Below are 26,662 nucleotides of genomic sequence, written 5' to 3'. Positions count from 1 at the left end.
TTCTAAGTTTAAACCTAACTTTTATTTCTTTATATCAACTTGTCTTCCTCTCAGTTTGAAAGATCTATGACTACATTTCTTAGCCTCTCTTTCTTGTTTTATTGTTGCCTTCTTTTACATAATAGCATTGCTGTTTCCCTATTTTGAGCATTTTTATCTTGATTTTTTTTTTTTTTTTAATGATTTCCCTGTCTGGGTTGACCTCTGATTGCTCTGCCCAGTGTTCTAGTCTTGGGTTGATACCTGATATTATTGATTTCCTACTAAAGTATTCCCTTTAGGATTTCTTGTAGTTTGGGTTTGGTTTTTATGAATTCCCTAAACTTCTGTTTATCTGGAAATGTCCTAATTTCACCTTCATATTTGAGAGACAGTTTCACTGGATATATGGTTCTTGGCTGGCAATATTTTTCCTTCAATGCTTTATATATGTCATCCCATTGCCTTCTTGCCTGCATGGTTTCTGCCGAGTAGTCTGAGGTTCTTATTGACTCTCCTTTGTAGGTGGCTTTTTGTTTATCCATAGCTTCTCTTAAAATTCTCTCTTTATCTTTGGTTTTGGCAAGTTTGATTATAATACGTCTTCATGACTTTCTTTTAAAATATACCCTATGTGGAGTTCGGTGAGCATCTTGGATAGATATCTTCTCATCTTTCACGATATCAGGGAAGTTTTCTGCCAACAAATCTTCAACAATTCTCTCCGTATTTTCTGTTATCCCTCCCTGTTCTGGTACTCCAATCACTCATAAGTTATTTCTCTTGATAGAGTCCCACATGATTCTTAAGGTTTCTTCATTTTTTAAAATTTCTTTTATCTGATTTTTTTTTTCAAAGTGTTGATGCCAAGTGGTTTATCTTCAAGTTCACCAATTCTACCTTCCACTTGCTCAATTCTGCTCCTCTGACTTTCTATGGAGTTGTCTAATTCTGTAATTTCATTGTTAATCTTCTGAATTTCTCATTGCTGTCTGTCTTTGGATTTTTCCAGCTTATTAAATTTTTCATTATGTTCTTGAATTACCTTTTAAATCTCTTCAACTGGTTTATCTGTGTGTTCCTTGGCTTGTTCTGCATATTGCCTGATTTCCTTCCTGATATATTGAAGGGTTCTATATATTAATCTTCTGTATTCAGCATCTGGTAATTCCAGGAAGACACTTTCATCTAGAAGATCCCGTGATTTTTCATTTTGAGAGCTTATTGAAGCAATCATGGTCTGTTTCTTTATGTGATTTGATATTGACTGTTGTCTCCGAGCCATCTATAAGTTATTGTATTAGCTTATTTTATGCTTGCTTACTGTCCCATAGCTTCTTGCTTTGTTTTGTTTTGATGTGCCCAAATGGGTTGCTTGAGTGAGCTTGCTTGATTATTTTCACCTTTGAGGCTCTGACGTCCTGTCACCAAATGGCTAGAGCTGTTATTAGGTATATCAGTCTAGGAGTCCATTCACTTTTCTTGTATGAACTCAGCCCAGGTAGCTGGTCATCAAGTGTGTGGTACAGGATTTGTCCTACAGTCTTAGAGAGGCGGTGTGATTGGTGTAGGTACTAGTATCTGGTTGCAGCAGAGGGCCAGGGGGTTGCAGCATGGAATAAGGCAGGGGGCTGAGAATCGACCCCCAAGTGTCTTTGAGGAAAGTGCATCCCCATTCCCTAGAGTGTACAGGTGGGTGAGTTCTGCAGACAGACCATGGGTACCCAAAGTTTTGGTTGTAAGGACTGGGAGGTATCAGTTATCCTTGGACTCCTGTCACAAGTGCCTGGGTGACCTGATTGGAGCCACCAGTCCTTAGGCCCCTGATGTGGGTAGGTGAGGCCCCTGTTTTATAGGCAAAGCAGCGTCAAACATCAACCACCCACCTCTCCACCGCACAGCTGAAACAGTTGTAGTCTGCCAAAAAGGGCCTATTCTCCTGAAATAGGCCCACACAGTTCTATGCAGGGGGGAAATTTGCTTAAAGTCCATGGACCATTTATGCTTGAACAGGAGCCACTTCTTTCCTGAGCTCCTCCGGTTAGTAGAGCTGGCAAATTCTCTTTTCCCCCAGTTGCGAATTTATTCCTTCTCCAAGGTAGGAGGATGGCTCTAGGTGCTCACAGGGTCTATCTCAGGCCCAGGGAAATCAATAGCCACTGAAGCCATCTTGGGGGGGGTGGCATGATAAAATATATGCAAGTGCTTAGCTTTTGCCAAGAGCACTGTTATTCTGTTTCCGTAGGTGTCATTAAGCTGTGCGGCTGGCTGCTTCTCCCTGAGGAAAGTGCAGGGGAATGCTAGTACCACCCCCCCGCCCAGCCACACACTGGAATGGTGCCTGAGGGCTCCTGGTGATTCAGGTCCAGTAACACCTCTCTGCTTCTGAACCTTCTCTTCCTCCCCCTGCTGCTCAGTCTGTTTTTTGACTTTGCCTTTGATGTTCAGGGCTCCTGGATTGTCATAAATATAACCGTTTCACTTTGTTTTTTCAGGGCTTTGTTGTAAGAGGGCTCAGCAGTAGTGTCTGTCTATTTAGCCATCTTGGCCCTGCCTCCCTACTTAGTATGTTTTAAAGAGATTAACTGAAGACCTCCAACAGGAGAGGTCCATCCTTTATTATCTTGGTAATCATGTATTCGCTAATGGAAACTTTGTTGTCACATGCAAATTTTTCTATACCTTCTTTTTCCTCTAGACAAACTTTGTGTGCTCCTTATGGATATATGTTTTTGTGTGGTGGATTCAAGTATACTAGTTTAGGTGTTTCCTTTTCAACTGACAGTGAATTTACATGGGCAATCTCTTGTTTAGATTCCTGGGAAATGCATGGGAAATGCCTTTGGGAACTTTAGGATTACCTTTAGATATTTATAGTAATGGTGCTAGTAAATATTGAAAATATAATGTTAAATTGTTACACATTGTAAAACAAGAGTCAGAAGAAAACCCACTGGTCCAACACTCAAGGTAGGGTGGTAGCTTCAATTCCTATTTATGGTATAGTAGAGCTGGAGAAATCCTTAAGAAATTTATCATGGAGGTTGGGGTAACCCACACAGGCCATTGTCTTTTGAGTGTCCTTTTGGCTTTAAACATCCTTACAAACACAAGATTTATGTAGTTGGTTACCATCAGGAATAAGTACATAGGTGAGATCAGTATTGCAAGTAATAGTAATATTCTTAGTCTGCACCCTAATAGTATTAGGGATAATAAAACTTATCTTCTATTGTGTTACACACTTAAAAGGCAAAAGAAGGCCTTGGGCTAGAATGCTGATGTACAATGAATCAGCTCTTTTTGTCAATGTGATTGATGAGAATGTCACTCTTACTTAAGATTCTGGTGAAGAGCCAGATGGTATCTGGTGGAAAACCAGCACTGTAAGTTTAAAGAGCCTGCCATAGCCACCATCTAGGAGCCTGACTAAGTCCTGGTATTGATCGTTGATGTATTATGTCCAATATCTGATCAAAAGGAGGGAATGACTTAGGAGATAATATTGGAACCATTATTCCATGTCCTTGAGTATAAAGAATGTGACCCAGCTGGAGCTGGACTCACAAGGACTTGCAAGGACACATCATCTGGCCCCCAAGGTAGAAAGACGATAGCTAGGACAATCTTGGAAAGCATCTTTTAGGGAACCTTTCAGATAAACAAATCATAAACAGAGCGCAAAACACCCACTATTTTTCACTTGTATCTTTTTTTTTAGCATTCAGTGAATATTAAGATTTGTTGACCCAGTGCAGACCCTCTTGACTGTCATTATTGAAACCTGTACCGATGATTATTAAAAAAGGCGGGTAAAAATGTAGAATAATGGTGATTTGACTTTTTTAGCCACGCTGTGAAAAGGTGAAGGGTTCAATGATTTTACCCATTTTTAATGTTAAATATTCTGATCATTCTGTAAAGTTCCTTGGATTCAAGCAGACATGGCTCTGGCAGTATGCTTTTCTGTTTTCCCACTTGTGTTTAGTCTGTAATATTCCTTGGACTTGGGCAGACATGGCTCTGGCAGCATGTTTGTCCATTTCCCAATTTTTCCTCTTTCAACATATGCTGAATAAAACCTTTCTTTTTCTTTACAAAAAAAAAGAGAGAGAGAGAGAAATCCAGCTTGTTACTTTTAGTGTCTAAACAACACAAGAAACCAGGACCCCTAGGTGACCCCTCAGGAACCTGGAGCAGCCTGTCAGGTATGAGCCAAGGATGGGTTACTCAAGATGCTGGAAGCTGCGTGGACATAGTTTCTTCTTTTCATATTCTAGGCTCTTCTTCAGATGTTCTGTTTAAGCTTAGAGGATGGGCTTGACAAATGCAAAGCCTCCCCAAATCTGAGCCTTCTTTGTGCAGATTCTGTACCCAGTCTCAGCCCACAGGGAGCCTTACACCCACCTCATACCATGTCCTCTCCTCCACCTGCCTCCACAAGGTCATAAGACTGCAGAGCCTGGAACATTGCTGATCTGACACTCTGCTCCACCAAACAAACCCCCAGCTTTTTAGGGTACAGCTCAGAGCCCTTGTTGTCACTCAAGGTCTTCAAGTCTGGCTCTAATGTTCCCCTTAATTATACCACCAGTTTCACTCCTGGGTCTATTCTATGGTTCCCTCTTCTTGGCAAGTCACTCACTCCTCCCCTCACCACTGCCATGTCTAAATCCCACTTACCCTTCTCCATGAAGTCTGCCCACACTTCACTCCTGGAAGAGTTCCCTGATCCCTCCCGATGTTTGTAGCACTTTCCCTACCCCTCTATTGTGGCCCCTGTCACTTTCCACCATCTGTGAGTGGTTTGTGGACCCCCTCCACCCATGCCACACAGGACTATGTGTTATGTGTGTGCCATGGCTCCTGCAGTGCACGGTGCACATGGATGACTGGCAACATGAGTTGGCAAATACATAAGTCACAAGCCCCAGATGTGCAGAAACAATTTAACGAGGTTCATTCCCTCACATCCAGAGTGCCCTGGTTCCAGCCACAGATATTCAGAAGAGGACAAAGGGCTAATGCTGAAGGATGAACTCAAAGGGCAGGTGGTGCTTAGTGACCAAATTACTCCCTGCAAGTGTAGAGACTTCCTTTAGTTGACGAACCCGTCTTTGCTTTGTTGACAGCTAGGAGCCCTTCTGAAATGCTTTTCTTTCCCATGTAACATCCCATTGCACACTCTTAGGGCAATTACATACCATGAGCATTCATGTTTGTTTTATCATATATGTATATACAGTTCATATATAATCATGTCATACATACATACACACACAAAACTGTCGATCTTTCCTCTTTTCCCTTTGGTAGAGGCCACCTAGCACAGTTTCTTGCACACAACAGCTGCTCAATAATATGAGTAAGTGAATGAATGAGTGATTGAATACACTTCCAGGATGTCATGTGTTTTTAACTCTGTTTTGATATCCACCTGCAACTCAGTCCTACCAGACTTGTGTAACTTATCCTTCTGCTCAGTGTGATGTGAGCTCTCCTATGCACAACTGTGGCTGTGCACAGAATCAAGGGCAAAAGTAAAATTTGGCTATTGAGTTGGCACCTGAATTAAATTATTCACAACAAGCAGACCTCAGTTTCTGCTTGCATCAACTACCAGCTCTGAAGGTTGTCGAGATTAAAGTTCATGGAGCATTCATGGAAGCTAAAAGAGCAGAAACAGAAGGAAGGTCAAGGAAGTAAGGTAGAGAAAGAGAATGAATGAAGTTTGTGTTGTGCCACGGCGCTGCCAAGGAGGGGAGGCCAGAGGCTCAGAAAGAGCCACCTGGGATCCAGGAAGCCTCGAACCCACCCAAGAGCCAGCAAGGTGATGCTGCTGGTTGTGCAGGGTAGAGAGGGAAGGGAGACTGCCGGCGATAGTGTGGATTTATAGTCATCTCTCCACAGGAAGCCTGGCTGGGCATCAAAAAGGAAATTATCTCCTCAAATGCTTCATTTCTTTAAATTTATGGCAGCAATAACTCCTTGAGTCCCCTCAGGGCAGCAATAACTGCCGTGGCCCTGGTGGACTCAGCAGGTGAAGATGAGCATGAAGAAGACTTCCAAGCACCTGCGATGGGAGTGGGATAGTCCTTCTCTCAGCATAGCCAGGGCCTAAGCATTTGGTTTATGTCTCTCATTTGATCTTCAGTAAGAATCTGGAATCTAGGCTTTGGATGGGACTTGGCAGTTATCTGGTCCGGAGGTTTCTAAACCTGGTTAACATCAGAATCGTCTTGTGGCTTTAAAAAATGCAGATCCCTGTGCCTCAACCCTGGAGATGCCAACTTAGCAAGTCCAAGGTAGGACCTGTATTTAGTAGCAAGTTGAGCAGACCTGGCAATACAGCCCTGATCCCTGGGACCACGGATCCTATGGAGAATCTCACACTGCCCATGGCGGAGGTGTGGCAAAGTCACATGAGGAAGGGCACGGACAATCCAAGTGACCTTGGGGTACTGCATCTTCTCTTGATGACTCTCAGTGTCCTCTCACTATGCCCTGAGAGCCCTTTGAATGCTGTACCACAGCTACCCCGTGGTTTCCTCTCTAAGTTAGATATTCTGTTCTTCAGAATGAGCTGTTTCAACTGTGCCCTTCTCTTCCCTGTCTACCTGGGTGGGTCCCAATGCCTGCCAGGCCTTCTTCTTCACAGCCCTCTGATTGCACCTGCCACCTTACCTGTCTTACTACTGGCTGCCTGTGAGTCGTCCTCCACATGAGTCCCTCTGCACACCCCTGACTACCCTGATACTTCCCTGCCTCGATCCCCTAGAAATGTAATATGCCTTCCTACTGCAAAGGGATAAGGCATCAGAATGGACTGGGTGACAAGCAGGGATGAGTCTTAGGCCTCCAAGGATGGAGAAATGTCTTCAGCAGCTTCTATGTCTTTAGGGAAAGGAACAGCCAGAACTTGAGTTCTAAAACACTCTACTTCTTGTATAATGTGGGGAGCTTAGCTTTGGTCTCAATTCACTAAGCAGATATTTATTATCTAAGCAACATGGTTTGGAGTGCTGGGAGCCAGCTGTACCCTGGCTCAGGAAGCATGCACTCTGCTATCAGAGTCCACTCATGCAACAGTGGGTCTTATGGCTCTGGGCTCTGGGGTCAGCAGCACAGGGGAGCTCAGGCCTTCTGGCCACAGAGGGAGTGCTGAACAGAGGGGAGGAGCTGTGCTCCCTTCAGACAGCATAGGCAGTGATGATGGCCCTCCAGGTACGCTGCCGTGCAGCACAAACTGAGCCCCCTCATCCAGGTTCTGAGCTGCTTTGTGGAACAGGGCATAGTGATCACCTCACCTGCCTCTGTAGCCCCCACAAGAAAACAGCTCGCAGGGTCCCAAACTTCAGAGGAGTTTTTACCTGCTCTTGTTGAAATGTTTTTGAGCGACTTTTGTGTAAATTGGAGCCCTGGTGGCACAGTGGTTAAGAGCTATGGTGAGCTATGGCTGCTAGCCCAAAGTTTGGCAGTTCGAATCCACCAACCACTCCTTGGAAACCTTATGGGGCAGTTCTGCTCTGTCCTGTAGGGTCCTTCTGAGTTGGAATCAGCTCGACAGCAACAGGGATTTTTGGTTTTGGTTTTTGTGTAAATTACATCAATGCTTGGGATTGGGAATCTCATTTACCCCTCTCCCCAGAAACTGAGGCTCGGAGATGTGGTCACAGACAGAGTCAAAGTTCAACCTCAGACTGCCTCACCCCGCTTATCCCCCAAGGCCCCATGATCTGCTGCCAGTCAGAGTCTCTGTGCCATTCCCTCTGCCAGGACTCTGCTCCACCTTCACAGCCTCCCCCCTGGGGCTTTATGACTGTCTACTAGACTGGGTCTCCTCCAGGCTCTTGTGGCCCCCTATCCTAAGCATGCTAGCACAGCTGCCTTCCAGGAGTACAATTCTGTTGTCCTGCCTCCCAGACTCCTCACTGGTCTCAAGAAAGAGGCCCCATCCTCACGGGACAAGTGATTCCCCCATTCCTGGGCCTAGGCAGCCATGTGCCTCCTCACCCTTGGTGTCAGTCACAGCTGTTCCCCACTGGTCCCCACACACACATATCACATTGCAAGTGCTGACTGCTGTGGCTGGAATGTCCCCCACTCAACCCTCTGAGTACAAATCTATTGGTCCTTTCTGGTCACAATGTCAAACCCCTTTATTCAGTGAGAACTTTCTCAACACAAAAGAGCTCTGGAGACAGCAGGCTGGACCTTTGAACTACTGACATTCTTGCTGTTTCCACCCAGGCATTGGATTTTCTGCCCAATCTTCAGCTCTGGCTTCAAGCCCAAAGCCTCAGCCACAAGTGCCTTACATGCCTTCTCAGGAGTGAGACAAAGGTGGCCTCACCTGTGGACTCGGGTGGGTGGGTGGGTACTCTGGGTAGCTCAGCCTCACCCAGATATGCCTTCCGGGTGCATGGCGTCCGGCCTCAATGCCCTTCTCAGACACTGGGCTCCATGCTGATCCAAGGAGTTGTGCCTCTTTGCAGGAAACCTGAGCTCTGCCCCACCTGCCCTGCTTCCAGATTGGACCATCTGGCTTCCTCACCTCTCCCTCTGGCCCTTCTGTACCTCAGGCATCTCTGACTGTAGTTTTCAGACCCCACTGGTCCTCTGTGTCCTGCTTCCTTGTGGTGTACCCTGCTCACTGGGGTGGAAACCTGTCTCAGAAAACTTCAGCAACAGTCATCTCAACAAAAGTTTGCAACCCATTCCATCAAAACCCCTGGAGACCTTGATAAAATCCTGATTCCTTAAACTTGTACCCAAACCTAGTCAGGGTATCTGGGATGGGGCTCAGGATCTTTTTTCTCCCATTATCTGAGGGCATCAGAATTTATTTAACTAGTTACCTGATGATGGATATTGTGTGTGTGTGTGTTTTTTTCTTTGTTTTGGTTTTTCAATTTCAGCCACTGCTTTTTTGTTGTTGAGTTGTGGATTTTTTTTTAATAGACATCTTATTTTGGAATAATTTTGGATCTACAGGAAAGATGCAAAAATAATAAGTATACAGAGTTTCCATACACCTCTCTTTCAGTATCTCCTTGTGTTATCACCTTAAGTTATCATAAGGAGCCCTGATGGTGAAGTGGTTAAATGCTTGGCTGCTAACTGAAAGGTTGGCAATTTGAACCCATTAGCTGCTTTACAGGAGAAAGATGTGACAGTCTGCTTCTGTAAAGATTTCAGCCTTGAAAACTCTGTGGGGTAGTTCTATTCTCTCTTATAGTGTCACTTTATTCAGAATCCACTTGACGGCAATGGGTTTTATGTTATCATGGTACATTTGTCAGAACTAAGAAAAAAACATTGCTACATTACAAGACTTTATTAGAATTTCACCTGTTTTTCCATGAATGTACTTTTTCTGTTCCAAGATACCAGGAACTAGATTTCAAACAAGCACTTCTTGCCATCTTAGGCCCACCAGAACTTGAAAGCCTGATCTGTTTATGGACTACAATTTACTGATGAAACAGGAGCCCAGGGAGGGCCAAGGGTTACCCAGGCCATCTGCTGGAGGCAGCACTGGAGGGGGACTTCGGTCTTCTTCTTCCCATCACACATCTTTAATTCAACCTGGAGCTCCTGTCATGGCTCCATGCTCTAGAACCTCCTTCATCTTGGCTCCTAGCTCCACACATGGTGAGAAGGAACTGAAGATGCAGCAACCAGTGACAGTTTTACTTGGTAACGTTTCTGTTGGACTGAGGATCATCTTGGGGCAGAATTTCAACATACCACTGGTGCTGGAGATGGGTCTGGTCAGGCTTCTGGGCCGTAGTTGCAATGACAAAATAACATGGAGGGTTACCGACTCTTAGAAATGCTGTCTTTCTCCTTCTCCATCTTTCCTTGTAGTTCCAAGCTGGAGCTTTATGATCTGAATTCGTATTCAGGCCTCGGAAATTATCCACAAAGAAGGTTACATGAGAAAATCACTCTGGCCCCATTTTGTCCCATAATGCAATATAACTTTGGTTCCTTCCTAAGCCAAGTTCTTACCCCAGGACGGGCTCTTGACCAGGTTCTATTTGTGTTGGATCAGCACAGTTACTTCAAGGAGCTGCTTCCCCCACTCACCTTCCTCATCCCAAGTTGGGCTCCGTCTACCTCCATCCATCTCCAGTCCTCTCCCACAACTTGTGGCTCTTCTCCCCTTGTTTTTCCCCTTCCGTTCCAAGAGGCTACCCGCTAAAACCCTAAAATAAGCCTTCCACCAGCTCATCCATTATCTCTGCCCTTGTGCTGCTGTGGAAGATACAGGTGGCTTCTTCCCTGCTGTGTAAGCAGAGCTGTGTCCCAGATGCCTCCCCTGCCCTCACATCTAGGCATGCACTGTCCCCTACTTTAAACACTAGCATCATTGCCATATCTCAAGTGCTCAGTAGTTGGATGTAGTTGGCATCCCCTGCACTAGGCAGTACAAACACAACACAGCTTCCTGCCCCTCCTGGAGCCTCCTTTGGTCTGGGGCTCAGGGGGCTGCACAGAGTGAGGTAAGGCTGAGGGACTTCTGTGAGTAAGGGCCCTGAAGCAGGGCTCTGGCTGTGGTCATGTTCCCTTTTTGCAACAATGGCAGCAGGACCACTGACCCTGAGGTTGAGCCCGTATGGGAAGTGCATCCTCTGCCCAACACTGCCTGGCCTCGTAGGTAGAAGAAGCAGTATCTGGTGGTGAACAACAAATGTGAGGTGGCCACAGAGGGCACTAATCAAGGGTTAATTCTCAGAAGCAAAGCAGGATGCTGCAGGAACACAAGTCTGGCCTGTGAGCTAAGAGAAGAGGAGCTGGCATCCAGCTCATGTCCCAGTCCCACATTTGTACTCCAGGGAGGTTCAGACTCTAAGCCCAACTGGAAGTTTGGGCTAATCATGACTATTTCCCTGCTTCTCAAACAGTGGTCCACAGACCAGCACTGTTGGCAACCCCATTGGAAATGGGGAACTCAGGCCCACCAGGTCAGAGTCTGCATTTTCATAAGATGCAGGTGTATGAGGAAGTCTTTTAAAGATGACATCACAGAATTACTGGTAGAATCAGTCAAATGCCAGGTATCGAATAAACTCGTTATGCTTTTACATGTGGAAGTAAAACATACATATGTTATTGTATAATATTTAAAGTATGCAAATAAAGTAAAAATAACCCTTGATTCCCCAATGCACTGAAGAAGGCACACTAGATTGTTCACTCTACACATGTGGAACCTGGGTGCCTTTTGAGAAGAGTGGCATGACTTTTCCTAAGTACTGCATGTATTATGTATTATATATATGGAAAGACATAATTTTGTGTTCTTTCTTTTTTTTTTTTTTAACAAAAATCGTATTATTATGTACATGTCATTCTGTAGCTTGCTTTTTCTTTTCACTCAGCAATGTGTTTTAGGCATCTTTCTGTGCGCATTATAAAGCCAGTCCATTCTTTTATACTCCATCTATGGAAGTTTAATAGTGCATTTAAGCATCTCTGCTAAGGAAAATCCAGGCTGCTTCCCCCAACCAGGAGACAAGCACTGTCTTCACTTCACTCCATACCCTGCTAATTGTCCCCATCACTCTGCCAGCTGCAGGAAATAATAAACAAGGTTTAGGGACAGCTGAAAACCTAGGAATCATGGTGTGATTCATGGCTCTTAAATCCTGACTAAACCTCCAATCTCTGTTGTTTGGTTTCTTGACAAGGAGTACAGGAGTGTTACAAGGGCTGGTGCAGTGGACAATTAAGCCCTTAGAAAGAAAACCTTGAATAGTGGGAGTTAGTCCCACTTTAGATTCTCATTTAAGAGGATATTGGGGGGATTTTTGTCAAGGGTTTAGATGTACCTACATGGATTTTAATAGGTTCTGCAGATAAGATTCACCCTACATCAGTAGATACAGTGGCTCACAAAGTTTCTAGAACTGAAGAAAGGCCCTCTGGGGGAGAAGATTAGGCAAGGCTGAGTCTTGAAGAGGAAAGATAAGTGCCTGCATATAGCAAATAAATTCTTTTTCTTTAATGTTATCTAATTCAGAACCTGTTTACTCATAGGTCTTATGAGGGTCAATAAGATCTACTGTTTTATTGAACTGCAAATGGAAATTCCATTTAGATAAGGGATCTCTTCCTAAAAGGGTTAACTGGGGTATCTGAACAAGGAAGGAAAGGATGGAAATTATCAATTAGACCAAGAGATATGGCTACTTGTTGGGATTGATCTAAAGTCTGTGTTTTATTTGTAACCCTCACTATATTGGTTGTATTTGTACTCCAGCGCAAGGGTTTTTTGTAAATTTGTGGGTTGATTGCAGATAAGGTGGTTGCCATATCAATTTAAAATTTGTGTGTTTCCCCACTGACCATCAGAATATTTTCTTCTTGAGAATTCAATACTACCATTGGAAAAACCCTTGTTTTGTCCCCAGAGACCCTTCATTCTAAGTTATTTGGTGAAGTCTTCCTCCTGGGAGTCCTCTGTTTATTTTTTAAATTAAAATAATACTTCCAGTTACCTGATTTCTTACAGTAGTAGCAGATTTTAGATCCTTCAGGGGGCATAAGTGGTCCCTTTTTACCAAGGTGCTGCAGCTGTTGAAGCTGTAAAGCCATCATCCTATCTTGCTTGGCTTGCTTTTTTGCTCTAGAGTTTGGGTCAACTTATAACTGATAATGGTTAATTCAGTTATGGGTACAGTTTCCCAGTCTAACCTAGAGCACTGTTTAGTAAAACACTAAAACAGTTTTATAAAAGTTTAGTAAAACTCAGAAAATTCTGGGTCTGGGTATAAGCCATTTAAGAACATTGAGTTAAAACCAATTACAGCATCCTCCTCCTCAAGGGTCAGGCCAGAATGTTCAGCAAAGATTTAGCTAACCAATCCCTGTAATTATAAACACTTTCATCTTTTTTTTATTTGTTTGTTTACAACTTTGGAACTTAGCCCAGTCTATTTTTCTGTTGAATCCTCTTGGAATGTCTTTTAAGAGATCCATGGCTCTGTTTCTTGACTCTTCTAATAATTCAGTGCCAGGTGCCTTGACTTTAATAGTTAAAGACCATTCTGGGTTTCTCCAATTAGTTTCTCTTAACCATATCTGAGCTTTTCCTGGCCCAAGTAACATATTTATTAATCGAAATAAATCATATAGTCAAGGTTCATTAGTGTCAGTTAAAATTTTTAATTCCTCAGTAAATTTTTAGGAGTCTTCATGAGGGTTTGGAGCCCTGGTGGCAGTGGTGCAGTGGATAAGAGCTTGGCAGTTAACCAAAAGGTCAGCAGTTTGAATCATTCAGCCACTCCTGGGAAACCCTATGGGATAGTTCTACACTGTCCTATAAGGTCACTATTACTCAGAATCAACTCAATGGCAATGGGTTTGGTTTGGGTTTTTTTTTCACAAAGGTTAGGAAATTCTTTTACAAATGTGTGAAGTTCCACTTTATACGAAGGAGTGAAAGTAACCTGTGGAGATTTGTTAGCTTCCTCCGAGCATTTTAGTTTAAAAACCGTTTCAGGCTGAGGCTTATTTTCTCCCTGAGTCTCTTTAGGATAAAAGTAGAGTTCAGCTAGGGAGTTTTCAGGAATGTAATAGGGAAGAAAAGGATAAAGGGGCATTAGCATCGGTGGTACAGCAGAAGTTTTAGTAGCAGGAATTTGGCATTGCAATTCTTTATTTTTTTTGTTAACTTAGAAACTGTCTCACAAAAGGCTTTTTACTTTCCAACTGGCTTTTGGAAGCTGCTAAATACCAATCAAAATAGACACCCCATTGAGGTGGCTTAATTCTGGAGCCTAGTTTTTCCAATATACTGTGCAAAAAAATTAGTTTAGAGAGGTCAAAATGTTCTCACAGGGGCCACTGACTTTCTAAACTGTCCCTGGTGAGGTTATGCTGTTCAGTAAAAACAAGCATGTTTTGGAACCAAAGTGCTTGCTCAAGTAGTGAGCGGCAGTCCCTCAAGGGAAATCTCCCCCTTTAGACTTGAAATTCCCTATTTTCTCGCAAGAGCAAGTTGATGATTTCCACCAGTAGGTGCACACAAAAGACTCTGAACCTGAGTCTTGAAAATGGAGAACTTTGCTTTCTCAGAGCCAGAATAAATTTACTAATTGGGGAACAGCTATGGGGTTTGCAATAGTGTTTTGCTTGGGCCAAAGTGTACCTAAGACTGCATGAGAGTTTATTGTAGCTGGTGGATAGCCTGATGCTCCTGGGCCTTCTTATAACCCAGCTTCTCTTTTCAGGGGAATCTTTACCAACCTTTCAGTTGGAGGTGGACACCCTAATGGCATCTAACACCCAACCTGTGTCCAAAATGACTTTTGGCTTTTAAGGCTTTGAGATTCCTGAAGACAACAACCCCCACCAGTGTAATTTCTGCACAAAAGACCTAGGTTGACTTAAAATGGAGAGAAACACCAAAGAAACAAACCCTCAGCAAAACCCAGAGAACTTCAATGAAAGGAAGTGGAGCTTGAGTCTTAGTAATTATTTACCTTAGTAGACTCCCAAGAGTTCCATGGAGAAAGAGAGTTCAAGTGGCTCCTCCTGGTGCCACAAACCTGAATCCTCAGTGCCTGGGGGTGTCAACAGAGATAAAGCATCTTTGAATCCCACATATCTAACACCAGAATTGTCAAATAATAAAACAGGCTGTTCTGTAAAAGTAAAAGCAAGGAGTTCTTTTGAGGGCAAGAGATACAGTTCAAACCAGCAAACACAGGGCACAAACTAATATACCAAGTGTTCCAACATTCTGAGGGGGAAGTGAGTTTTTTATATAGTAAAATGGAGAAGGCAAGTGCATGATAGTGTGTGATTATCAGCAAAATGGGGAAGGGTAGCCAGAGACCACCAGTACCATAATCTTTCTTAACATCACCAAACCCTTCCCAAGACAGCTACATTCTTATTTACTGAAAATAGTTGCGTATTTTGAAAGCAGAAGTGGGGACTTAGGGAAAACTGAAACCGGAGTTTGATTCCAACCTGGGTCAGCCATTTCAGTTATGCCAGGTGCCTCAGTTTTAGGGTGATCCTACACACTTGAGTAAAGTTTTGAAGGTCAGATTTCACTAAGCTGAGGGGCAGAAGCATGAACAAAGATGGTCCTGGGGCATGTTCAGAAGAGCTTCATGTGGAAGAATAGAGGGAAGGAAAGTTGTTGCTCTGTCTGCTCCTCCCTCAGGCAGATCCCTAGGGAAAGACTTGAGTGCCAATTGTTTCCTGGGGAGGTGATCCCAGGAAGCACTTAAGGGGTGTGGCAGAAGGAGCTAATATGTGGTACATTAAAGAGCAGGTACCAGCTATGGACAACTGAAGCTCAGTTTTACTGGAGACACTAGGAAATTCCTGTAGAGCACACCTTGGAGTTATACACTGAGCAGTGAAGAAGCTGGATGTGGTTCACTAATTTCCATTTTCACTGGCAAGAGGATGCTTCCAGGGCATTAGATGCTGGTCACGTGACCTTCACTTCCAGAGGCAAAGAGAAACCCTTAAGCAGAGCATTCAGGTGGGGCTCCATGGCCTTTTTGGAGACTTGAGTTGAGAGCATGTGGGCAGAGCGCCACCAAATACTGTTATAGTTGACTCAACAAAACTGACTTGCATTTGGAGAAGTCTTATTATCAAGAAATGAAATTGCTTTACAGAACTGTTTGGCTTTCTTTGTTATCTCATCAACATCCATGTGAGTGAGTGGTAATGTCATTTCTCATCCCCTCTCTCATCCTCATGACCAATTCCCTCTTGAGGTTGAGAAGGCCCAGGTAGAGAGGTCAGGCTGTTTGATGAAGCCCACACATGGGGCTCAAGCTGAGCTGCTGTCAAGACCCAGATTCCAACAACTTCTGTCTGGCTCCTTTTCACACCTCCCCATTGCATGATACAATCAGTCATAACACTTGCCCCTGACATTAGCTGTGCTGAATGCTTTGAACCCATGTCTTTTCAAAATTTATGGTTACGTATTCAGATGCAGAGAGAAAATCTTATATATAAATATTGCTTTCATGTTTCAGCATTGTTGCTTTGTAATAGAGGAACTGTCTTGTCTGCTGACATTTGGCATCTCTGAGTCTCATTTTCCCTACTTGTAAATTAAACAGATAGTGTCTGGCCTAGGCTGGGTTCTCTAGAGAAGCAAAACTGGTAAAGCGTATAAATATATATAGAGAGAGAGAGACAGAGGGGGAGAGAGAGAGATTTATGTCAAGGAAATGGCTCACAGAGTTTTTAGAAGCTGTAATGTCCCAAGTCCACAGGACAGGAAAGAGACTTCTGGTGATTCACAGAGCTGTAAGGGCTGGCGAACCCAAGATCAGCAGGCAAGAAAGCAGAGCTGTTGCTCACAGGCTGTGAAGACCAACAAACCTCAAGATCAGCAGGCAAGACCACAGGTGAGCTGCTAACTCAAGTCTCAAGAACCAGAGGTCAGATGAACAGAAGGCAGCTGCAAGATCCAGAACAAGCAAAAACCTCAGCAAAGAGAGCAGGAAGGACTAGGTAGCAGGGGGCAGAGAGATGAAGGCTGAGGCAGTGGTGAGCTGCCACAGACCCCGCCTCCACCAGTACCACTCACAGCTTATCTCATCATGGGGGTAATCACATATCAAATCTCAACAGGGAAGTTATCACAACATTACACTACTGCCAAACACACACACGTACACATATATACTCACCCTGTTTCCTGAACGCCTAATATTGAGGGAACGCATAAAGTGCATGAAATAAGATGTCTGTTCTGTCAACATTACCCCCACTATAAAGATGAGGAAAGCGAGGCTCAGGGATATTCAATAACTTGCTAGGGAAGGCGTGGAAGAATTTCCAGTCATACTGTCTGACCATGAAGTTTGTGGTTGGAACAACTTCATTACATTTGCATTCATAGAAATGTAGACAGCAGGTGTTTCAGTTCAGGGGTTATGTCCTCAAAACAAGCAGAGTGCCTGGCACATACTGAATATTTGGCGTTTGTTTTAAACTGTAAAGACATCATAAGGCAATGCATACAATACAGCTTAAGAACAATAATGAGCACCCATGTACCCCATCCAGCTTAAAAAACACAGCACCGCCAGTGCCTTGTGTGCCCCACTGCTGACTGCCTCCCTCCTTTCCTCCTTTCCTGTGTAAGAACCACTATCATGAATTGTGTGCTATCACTTTCCAGCTTTTCATTACTTTTTTCTTTTATACAGCTTTATTGAGATATAATTCATATAGCATACACAGCACTCTTCTAAAGAGTACAATTACCATATTTTTATGCAAATAACATGCACATTACACATTTTTGCCAACTGAGCAATCCCTCTCCCTATTTTCGTAAGCAAGCTATGCCACATGCTATTTTGGTGGGAAAGAAAAACACGGTAAATAGATTTTAGTATATTCACAGAGTTGTGCAACCATTGCCACAGTCAATTTTAGAACATTATCATCACCTCAAGAGGAAACCCCTGTACTCTTTGGCTGTCGCCTTCCTACCCCTTAATCCTCTCTCACCCTCTCCACCAAGCCATAAACAACCATTAATCTACTTCCTGTCTATATAGATTTCCCTTTTCTGGACTTTCATATGAATGAAATCGTATAATATGTGGTCTTTTGTGACTGGCTACTTTCAATTAACATAGTGTTTTCAGGGTTCATCCATGTTGTAACTTGTGTCAGAACTTCATTCATTTTTATGGATAAATACTAATCCATTTTATGCCTATAGCACATTTAGTTTGATGGACACCTGGGTTGTTTCCACCTTTTGGGTATTATGAATAATTCTGCTATGAAAACTTGTGTACAGATTTTTGTGTGGACACATGCTTTCACTTATCTTGGATTGCTGGATCATATGGTAACTCTGTGTTTTTAATCATTTGAGGAGCTGCCAGACTATTATCCAAAGTGGATTCACCAATTTACATTCCCACCAGCAATGCATGAGGGCTGCAATTTCTCAACATCCCTGCGCAACACTTATTGCTGAGTTTTTTATTTTAGCCATCCTAGTGGTTGTAAAGTGGTACAACGTTATGGTTTTGATTTGCATTTCCCTGATGACTAATGGCGTTGAGCATCTTTTAATGTGCTTATTGGCCATTTTTATATCTTCCTTGGAGAAATGTCTATTCAGGTATTTTGCCCATTTTTAAATTGAGCTATTTGTCTTTTTATTATTGGTTTGTATGAGTTCTTTATATAGTCTAGATACAAGTGCCTTACCAAAGGTATGATTTGCAAACAGTTTCTGCTGTTCTGTAGGTTGTGTTTTCACTTTCTTGGTAGTGTTTGAAGCAGAAAATTTTTAAATTTTGGTGAAGTTCAATTTATCTATTTTTTCTTTTGTTGTCCTACTTTGGTGTCATGCCTAAGAATCTTTTGCCAAATCTAAGATTATGGAGATTTAAAATTATGTTTTATTTACAGAGTTTTACAGTTTTACCTCTTACATTTAAGTCTCTGGTCCATTCTGAGTTAATTTTTGTGTATGGTGAAATGTAGGGGTCCAAATCCATCCGTTTGCATATGGCATCGTGAAGGCCATGAACAATACAAGGTTGGTCCTGCCGGCATAGTGCTGTGGGAGAGAACCATAGTGCCTACCAAGCAGATAACCTGGGCCAAGAAAAAGCACATCAAACACCTGACTTTATGGTAACATTAATTGAAACCCATTAACTAGTCCAAAAACAAACGATCAATCATAGATTAGACATGTTTTTTCCTGAATCCCCTGCAAATATCTTTGAATGTAGGTATGTTGTTCTCCCTACACATTAGCATTAACTGATATGGTATGAAAACACCCAATCCTCACTATTGTGCACGGACTTGTACCTGGGTGACTCTTGGCACTTTAGTGACTGTTCTGAGATTTCTGGCACTGATCTATGTAAGTTTCCTTATAAAGCTACATCTGATCAATCTGGCTGTTGGTTCCTCTTTTTTCAGAATCCCACCTGATCCCCTAAGAGCCACTCCTGCCATTGGCCCATTGGAGTGTGACAGCGATCCAGTTTTCCCAGCACCTGTTGTTGAAGAGACTTTTTTTTTCAACATTGAATGATCTTGACACCCTTGAAAATTAGTTGACCATAGATGTGTAGGTTTATTTTTGTATTCTCAATTTCATTGTTTTATGTCTATCCTGTGACAGTATAACACTGTCTTGATTACTGTTACTTTATAGTAATTTTTGAAATTGGGAAGTGCAGGTCCTCCTACTTTCTTCATTTTCAAGATTGTTTAGGCTATTTTGGATCCCTTGCAACTCCATATGAGTTTTAGATTGAGTTTATAAATTTCTACAAAGATGTCAACTGGGATTTTTGATAGGAATTGCATCGAATCTATAAATCAATTTGCAGTTTTTATAATGCTAAGTTTTCATTTCCATGAACATGGGATATTTTTCTTATATTTAAATCTTTAATTTCTTTTATTAATGTTTTGTAGTTTTCAGAGTATACGTTTTGTACTTCTTTTGTTAAATTTATTCATAAGTAGTCTATTCTTTTTCGTGTTATTGTTCATTGCAAGAGTACAGGAATAAAATTTATTTTTGTTTATTAATATTGTATTCTGCAACCTCGATGATCTCCTTTATTAGTTCTAATAGTATTTTAGTGAAGTCCATAGGTTTTTTTTTATATACAAGATAATGTCATCTTGTCTAATTGCACTGGCTGAAACTTATTGTACAATGCTAAATAGAAGCAGCAAGAATGGATATCTTTGTTTCATAATCTTTCACATTAAGTGCGATGTTAGCTGTGGGTTTTTTTCATAGACCTCCTTTATCAGGTTAAGGAAGTTTCCTTCTATTCCTAGTTTGTGGAGTGTTTTTATCATGAAAGAGTGTTGAATTTTGTCAAGTGCTTTTTCTGCATCTATCGAGATGATCATGTAATGATTTTTCATTCTATATATGTTATTACATTAACTAATTTCCAGATGTTAAACCAACCTTGCATTCTTGGATAAATCCCACTTGGTCACTGTGCAAAATTATTTTTGTGTCTTGCTAGATTCAGTTTGTTAATATTACATTGAGGATTTTTCCAGCCATATCCATAAGATATATTTCTCTGTAGCTTTCTTTTTTTGTGATATCTTTGGTTGTGTTATTAGGGTAACAGTCACCTCATAGGATAAATTGTGACGTATTCCTTCCTTTTTTATTTTTAAAAGAGTTTCTGAAGAGTTGGTATTAATTTTTCTTTAAATTTTTACTAGAATTTAGTGGCAGAGCATGGGCCTGAGCTTTTCTTTCTGGGTAGTTGTTTGATTACTAATTCAATATCTTCACTTGTTATATGTCTATTCAGATTGCCTATTTCTTGTTGAATCAGTTTTGGTCGTTAGTGTCTTTCTAGGAATTTGTCCATTTCATTTAAGTTATCTAATTTATTGGCATACAATTTTTTTCATAGCATTCCTTTAAAATTCTTTGTATTTCTGTAAGTTCCATAGTAAACCTGTTGCCTTTGAGTCGATTCCAACTCATAGTGACCCTATAGGACAGAGTAGAACTGTCCCATAGAGTTTCCAAGAAGCACCTGCTGGATCTGAACTGCCAACCTTTTGGTTAACAGCTGTAGCACTTAACCACCTTGTCACCAGGGTTTCCAAGGTCCATAGTAATGGCCCCTTTTTTTCATTTTTGATTCTAGTAATTTGAGTCTTCTCTCTTTTTTTCTGGATCAATCTAAATAAAACTTTGTCAATTTTGTTGATCTTTTCAGAGAACTAGCTTTTGGTGTCATTGATTTTCTCTATTGTTTTTCTGTTCTCTATTTCATTAATTTCCACTGTAATCTTTATTATTTCCTTCCTTTTGCTTTCTTTAGATTTTGCTTGCTCTTTTTTTTTTAATTTTTTTCAGTGTGTTAGGATGCAAGGCTATGGTATCGATTTGAGATCTCTCTTCTTTCTTAACACAGGCATTTACAGCTATAAATTTCCCTCTAAGCACTGCTTTAGCTGCATCCCATAAATTTTGGTATGTTGTGTCTTCATTTTCATTTATTTTGTAGTTTTTTTTTCTGATTTTCCTTTTGTTTTCTTTTTTGAACCATTGATTATTTAAGAGTGTGTCATTTAATTTCCACATATTTGAGATTTCCCCAATTTTTCCTGCTATTTATTTCTAATTTTATTGCACTGCCATTCAAGAATATACTTCTTGTTATTTTAATGTTTTAAATTTCTTGAGGTTTGTTTTAAGTTTTATTATATGGCCTATCCTGGAGCATATTCAATGTGTACTTGAGAAGAGTGTATAATCTGTTGTTTTTGGGTTCATTATATTTTTATCATCTATGGGTTGCCATAAGGAGCCATGGTGGCACAGTAGTTAAGTGCTTGGCTGCTGACTGAAAAAATCAGCAGTGCAAATCCATCAGAAGCTCTGCAGGAGAAAGATGTGACAGTATGCTTCTGTAAAGATTACAGCCTTAGAAATCCTATGAGGCAGTTATACTCTGCTTTATAGGGCCACTATGAGTTGGAATCGACTCTGTGGCAATGGGTTTTTAGTTTTGGATGGGTTTCCATGAGTCAGAATCAACTCAATGACAACTAATAACAACAATATATGCTCTGGAATCCATGGGTGATGCAAATGGTTAATGTGCTTGGATACTAACGGAAAGGTTGGAAGTTCAAGTCCACCCAGAGGTACCACAGAAGAAAAGCCTGGTGATCTAATTCTGGGAAATCAACAATTGAAAACCCTATGGAACACAGTTTTACTCTGAAACACATGGGATCACCATGAGTTGGAGCTGTCTCAACAGCAACTTTTTCTTTCTTTCTTTTTTTTTTTTAATGTATGCTTGATTGTAGTTTTGTTTTTCTTCTTTTGAACCAAATCTAAATGGATCATAACATGTATCTTCTAGGACTTACATTTTTTTGCTCAGTATTATGTTTTTCAGATTCATGCAGTTGTTCATTCATTTTCAACATTCCATGGGCCTCCCACAGTAGCATTAGTGGTAGTAGGCCTTCAGAAAAGGTTATTGATTAAACAAATGGATTGAAGATCCACATATGCCTGAGTACAGAAGCAGAAGGATGTCTGAGTTTGGGAGGTGACTTAAAGGCAAGGTTTCATAAGGGTCTGCATTTACCTGGAACTTTAGGGATGCACCTGTCTCAGATGTGTACTTGTGTGGGATGGGATGGGATGTGATGTGATGTGTATGTGTGGGTAATAGTTGTGGAACTGGGCTGATCAAGGTGTGCCACACTGAGGGATCAGCATGACCAAGGGTAGAAAGGGGAAAGGTACAGTGAGAGAGGACTCCTTGGGGAAGCAAAGTTAGGATCTCAGTTCTATGTGCAGACACTTCCCCCACACTTCACCTTCAGAAGGGGCTCCTGGATTCACACTCAGAGGGAAGTAAGTCCAGACCCTGAGCACTCACTTACTAAGATGAGTGACATTAGCTTTTCCTGGAGCCTTCTTATTTCACATACAGAGATATGCAGACACTGCTAAGACCCGAGGATGAGTTCCTAGTCCCTGTATTACCTGTAAACGTGAGACAACCCTAAATGTGGTAATTCACATAGTTCAGAAAGGCACTTCACAGTTTTTCTCTTGCTGTATATTCACCTCCTCAGCCTTTTGCTGTCTATAACGGTCCCCAGGGCACATGTCCCCCAGACACAGTTTGACAAAAATTAAGGAAGGTACTGGTGAAACTAGGGTACCTTATCAACCCCAGCAAATGAGCTGTTTTGAAATACAGGTTCCTGAGCCATGTGTCCACAACCTTGTGGAGGGGATCTCTTTGTTTTTTCCGTGGAGTGTGTTCTCATCCAGGCCTTGTGAATAGTTAGAAAGCAGAGGAGCCAGCTTGGTGTTTCTGAAGCACAGAGTATGTTCTGGAGAGGATAGGTCACAGCGCTGGCTTAGGGTCAGACTGTGTGGGCTTTGCTCTCAGGCCAGGAAGTAGGATTCTGCACTGTAGGATCTGTGGAAGGTTCTTAAGCAAAATTTTGATAGATATATGTGTAATTTTGTTACCTTGTGAGTGAGTCTCTGTGTGTGTGTGTGAGTGAGAGAGAGACTGGTAGATTGCTAGTTTGCTTCTGGACCCCAAGGGAAAATTAACTTTTGAGGCATTTATTGAGAAAAAAGTTTAAATTCCAAACCGGAGTGAAAGGAAAAAGTTGGTAGTTCAATGAATTGAGTTGCAGGAAGTGGATCACTAAAAAGAAGGAGAAAATCAGAATTCTTTCCCCTTTGTCCTCATTTTTCAAGGTCAACAATCCCTTGAAGAAAGCCTTGTAAAATAAGCTCCTGGAGAATGTGAACATTGTTAAGAAAAGTGTATTGTACAATAAGGAGAAGTGTCCAAGTGTTCAGCATTGCATCATTCTGTTTTCATATGCACATGTACGAGGTATGACTCTGAAGTCACAAGGCAGATTCCACTCACCAGGGCAAGAAATTAACCTCACTGCATTATGTCACATCCTGTCCATCCTCCTCTATTATTATATTAAATATCTCCCATCCCCCAATGTATGCATATCAGAGAGAAGCATAAGGGAAGAAAATGTCCTTTATTCTCTGGGTTTATCACCTTAATGAAATATTCTCACATAGGGCCAGCCTTTGCCAATGAGCTACAAAGATTGCTGCAGGGGCTGGTTCAAGGAGTCTAAAATGGAACTTCCTTCTTAGCAGTCTTAGGACATAGATTAAGTTCACTTTATTTGGAATCAAGGAGCTTGGAAGGCTCCAGGTTCAAGCTCTGAAGAACCCAGGCTGAAGGCAGAACCCTCAGGTATTCCCCAGAATATAGGTTGTTCCCAACCAATGCCTAGCATCCTGAATACAGGATGCTGCCTCATTCAGCCAACTGCTGTCAGAGGATAACGGAAAGGGTCACTGAGGCACTGAGCCCTGTGATTGATGACGTTTCATTTGATCATTCATTATCAAGACTCACAACCTTCATTCCTCAACCTTCCGCTCTTACTCTCTTTAAGATGGGTCTCTCATTTCTGTTTGGAAAAGCTTAGCACCTCACTCAGGAAGGGCTATGCATAAAATCTCAAATTCGATGTAATTAAATTCAACAAACATTTAATGAAGACCTTTCCTCCACATCAATCCAGAGATTACAGTAGAGTTCCACCATGTTGTTGTTAGGTGCCGTCGAGTCGGTTCTGACTCATAGCGACTCTATGCACAGCAGAACGAAACACGGCCTGATCCTGAGCCATCCTTATAATCAACCAGCGCAAAGAAACAGAGCTTTGGAGGGCAGGCTGGAGGTAGGGACGCTATTTATATAGGTACCTCAGTCAATGAGCATTTATTTGAGGCAACAAATGCAATCAAGCCTGAAAAAAGTCAATGTATTTTAAGCAAGGCTTAATGATTGTAAAGTTTTCCTGCTGTTGACGAGGGAGTGATGGTGTTGCTGAGGGGGAGGGGCCTTGAGAATACTGGTGCCTTCAGTATTCTCAAGGAAGAATCAAAGTTGCTGGTGGCCTATAGAAAGACCACCTTAGGTATAATTGGAGGACCTGGTGAACCATCTCCTGAAGACGAAAATTATAATGACCAGTAGGAAAAGCTGGAAAGTTGGAATCTTCCTGAATTTGCTGCAGTGTTGCCAGCAGTAGAACACAGAGATGGTTCACTTGTTCAATGTGATCGCTTTGTGCAATGACATTAGCAGCCGTTATCGTACATACAACACTGGAATGTATTACTGCACAGGGCTGTTAACTCACAACATGTTGACTGGTATAGGTATTAATTAAAACAAGGTCCGAAGGTAATTTTGACCATTTGAGGTTTTCACGTTATGCTCTTTAGAAACTATTTCCTGGTTGAGATGCCTTTCCAGGATGTCCCTAGTGATCTCACAACACCCACCTATAATCATTATCAGAGCTGGTGTCTGTTACCACCCTGATGTGACAACCTGAACTCTGAGGCCACCTCTCATTCTGGCAATCCTAAATTCTTACATATCTCATTTCCACAATCTAATGATGAGATACACCAAGATGGGAAACGGGCACTGAGTTTTGCCACTGGTTTCATTAGGCACCTATGATGAACACTGGCTGGGGCCCTCCCTCTGTACTGGGGTAGAGGATATGAGCTGGCTCCAGAAACATGTTTGACCTTTGTATCACTGATGACATGTGAGGTCCAAAGAGACCCAAGCATGTAATTTGCCAAAATACAAAATACGCATCTCTCCCTCTTCTGGAACTTCTAGTCAATGGCACCTGAGTTGGCTTCAGTACATCTCGAGGCCACATCCTTGGATTCATCACCTCAATCACCTCCCAGTTGCTTCCACTTTCAACCCCCAGTTATGCCCACTCTATCACCCTGCCCTTGCTTCCTTATGGACCTCACAATTCTCTGCTATTGGTGTGCATGATCATCATCTGTTCCCCACAAAGACTGTGCCTTTCTCTTACTGATTATCGTGACCTCTGAGCTCAGAACAATACCAAGCACAGAGCAGATCTGCAAGACCCGTGTGTCAGTGACTGAGCAGCCAGCTGGTCAAGTCCACCCATCTGCTGGGGATGAGGGACAACTAGGTCTTAATGTTACATGAGTCCAGATGAGGCATGGGTCCCTGGTTCTGGAGAGATGATCAGAAGAGACTTTCTGGAGAAGGTGGGCCTCAGCTGGCTTTGGAAGATAAGCAGGAACAGCCTACCTAGAGGGCAGAGAAGTCCAGGTAGGTCAGAGGCCAGTGTTCTACCTTCCTGAAGACAAGGAGGAACACAGAGAAAATCAGGCTTCCCTGGGAAGCAGTCAGTCCACTGAAGTGATCGGCATTATGTCTACCAACGCAGGCCTCCATAAAACACCTGCAGGCTTCCAGGAGGTGGGGTTGCTGCTGGGAGTGGTGTGAGCTGACCTTTGACATTGTGGGGCAGTAATGCCCCTGTGCTCCCAGGCTGGTGCAAACCCAGCATCTTATCAAATATGAGCAGGAGCAGTTTGGGTCTGTAAAACCCAAGTGGATGTCAGGAACTGGTTATTTGGAAGCCTCAGCTTGTGGGCAGTATGTGAGCTTCAACAGTGGGGGTGACATTGGGCACCTCAAAGTCTGGAAGAGGTGCAGGAAGCTGAGCCCAATGTGCCCACTTGCCCAGCCTCCTTTGCTACTCCACGTTTCCTGAGGACCTGTGGCTTAGCTGTGGATGGGAGTCCAGGGCTGATTGATTTTCCAGTGCATCACAATTGCATTTATAACTTTAAAACTGAATGATGCATTTTCCTTTATGCCCACACCTTAAAGCTGCACCACTGTGGTACAGTTCTGCTCCTGGAACAACCATGCTGAGCTCTGATCCAGAAAGAGTTCTATTTCACAAATGAAACTTGAGAAAACATAAGTAAACAGGGACCCACAGGAAGAGAGTAGTAGAAACTACCATGGCTGTATTCAAATCCTGGCTTTCCAAACATTTATGCTTAGTTTTTATGCTTAGTATTAACTACACTTACCATGGCAGTTGTGCTAATAAGGGTCTTCTGAAAACAAACAGAAGCCTACTCTTTACAGTAGAGAGAGATAAAAATTTTGCACTACACTTGGATTATGAATAAATTTGCTGGGCCTGTCAAACTTGTCTCCATCAGAATGAATTGTGTGGGCTGAAAACAGAGATAGCA

The sequence above is a fragment of the Elephas maximus genome, chromosome 25 (assembly GCF_024166365.1).
Source record: "Elephas maximus indicus isolate mEleMax1 chromosome 25, mEleMax1 primary haplotype, whole genome shotgun sequence".
In the NCBI taxonomy this organism is placed as follows: Eukaryota; Metazoa; Chordata; class Mammalia; order Proboscidea; family Elephantidae; genus Elephas; species Elephas maximus.
Note: the sequence above shows the minus strand (reverse complement) of the source record.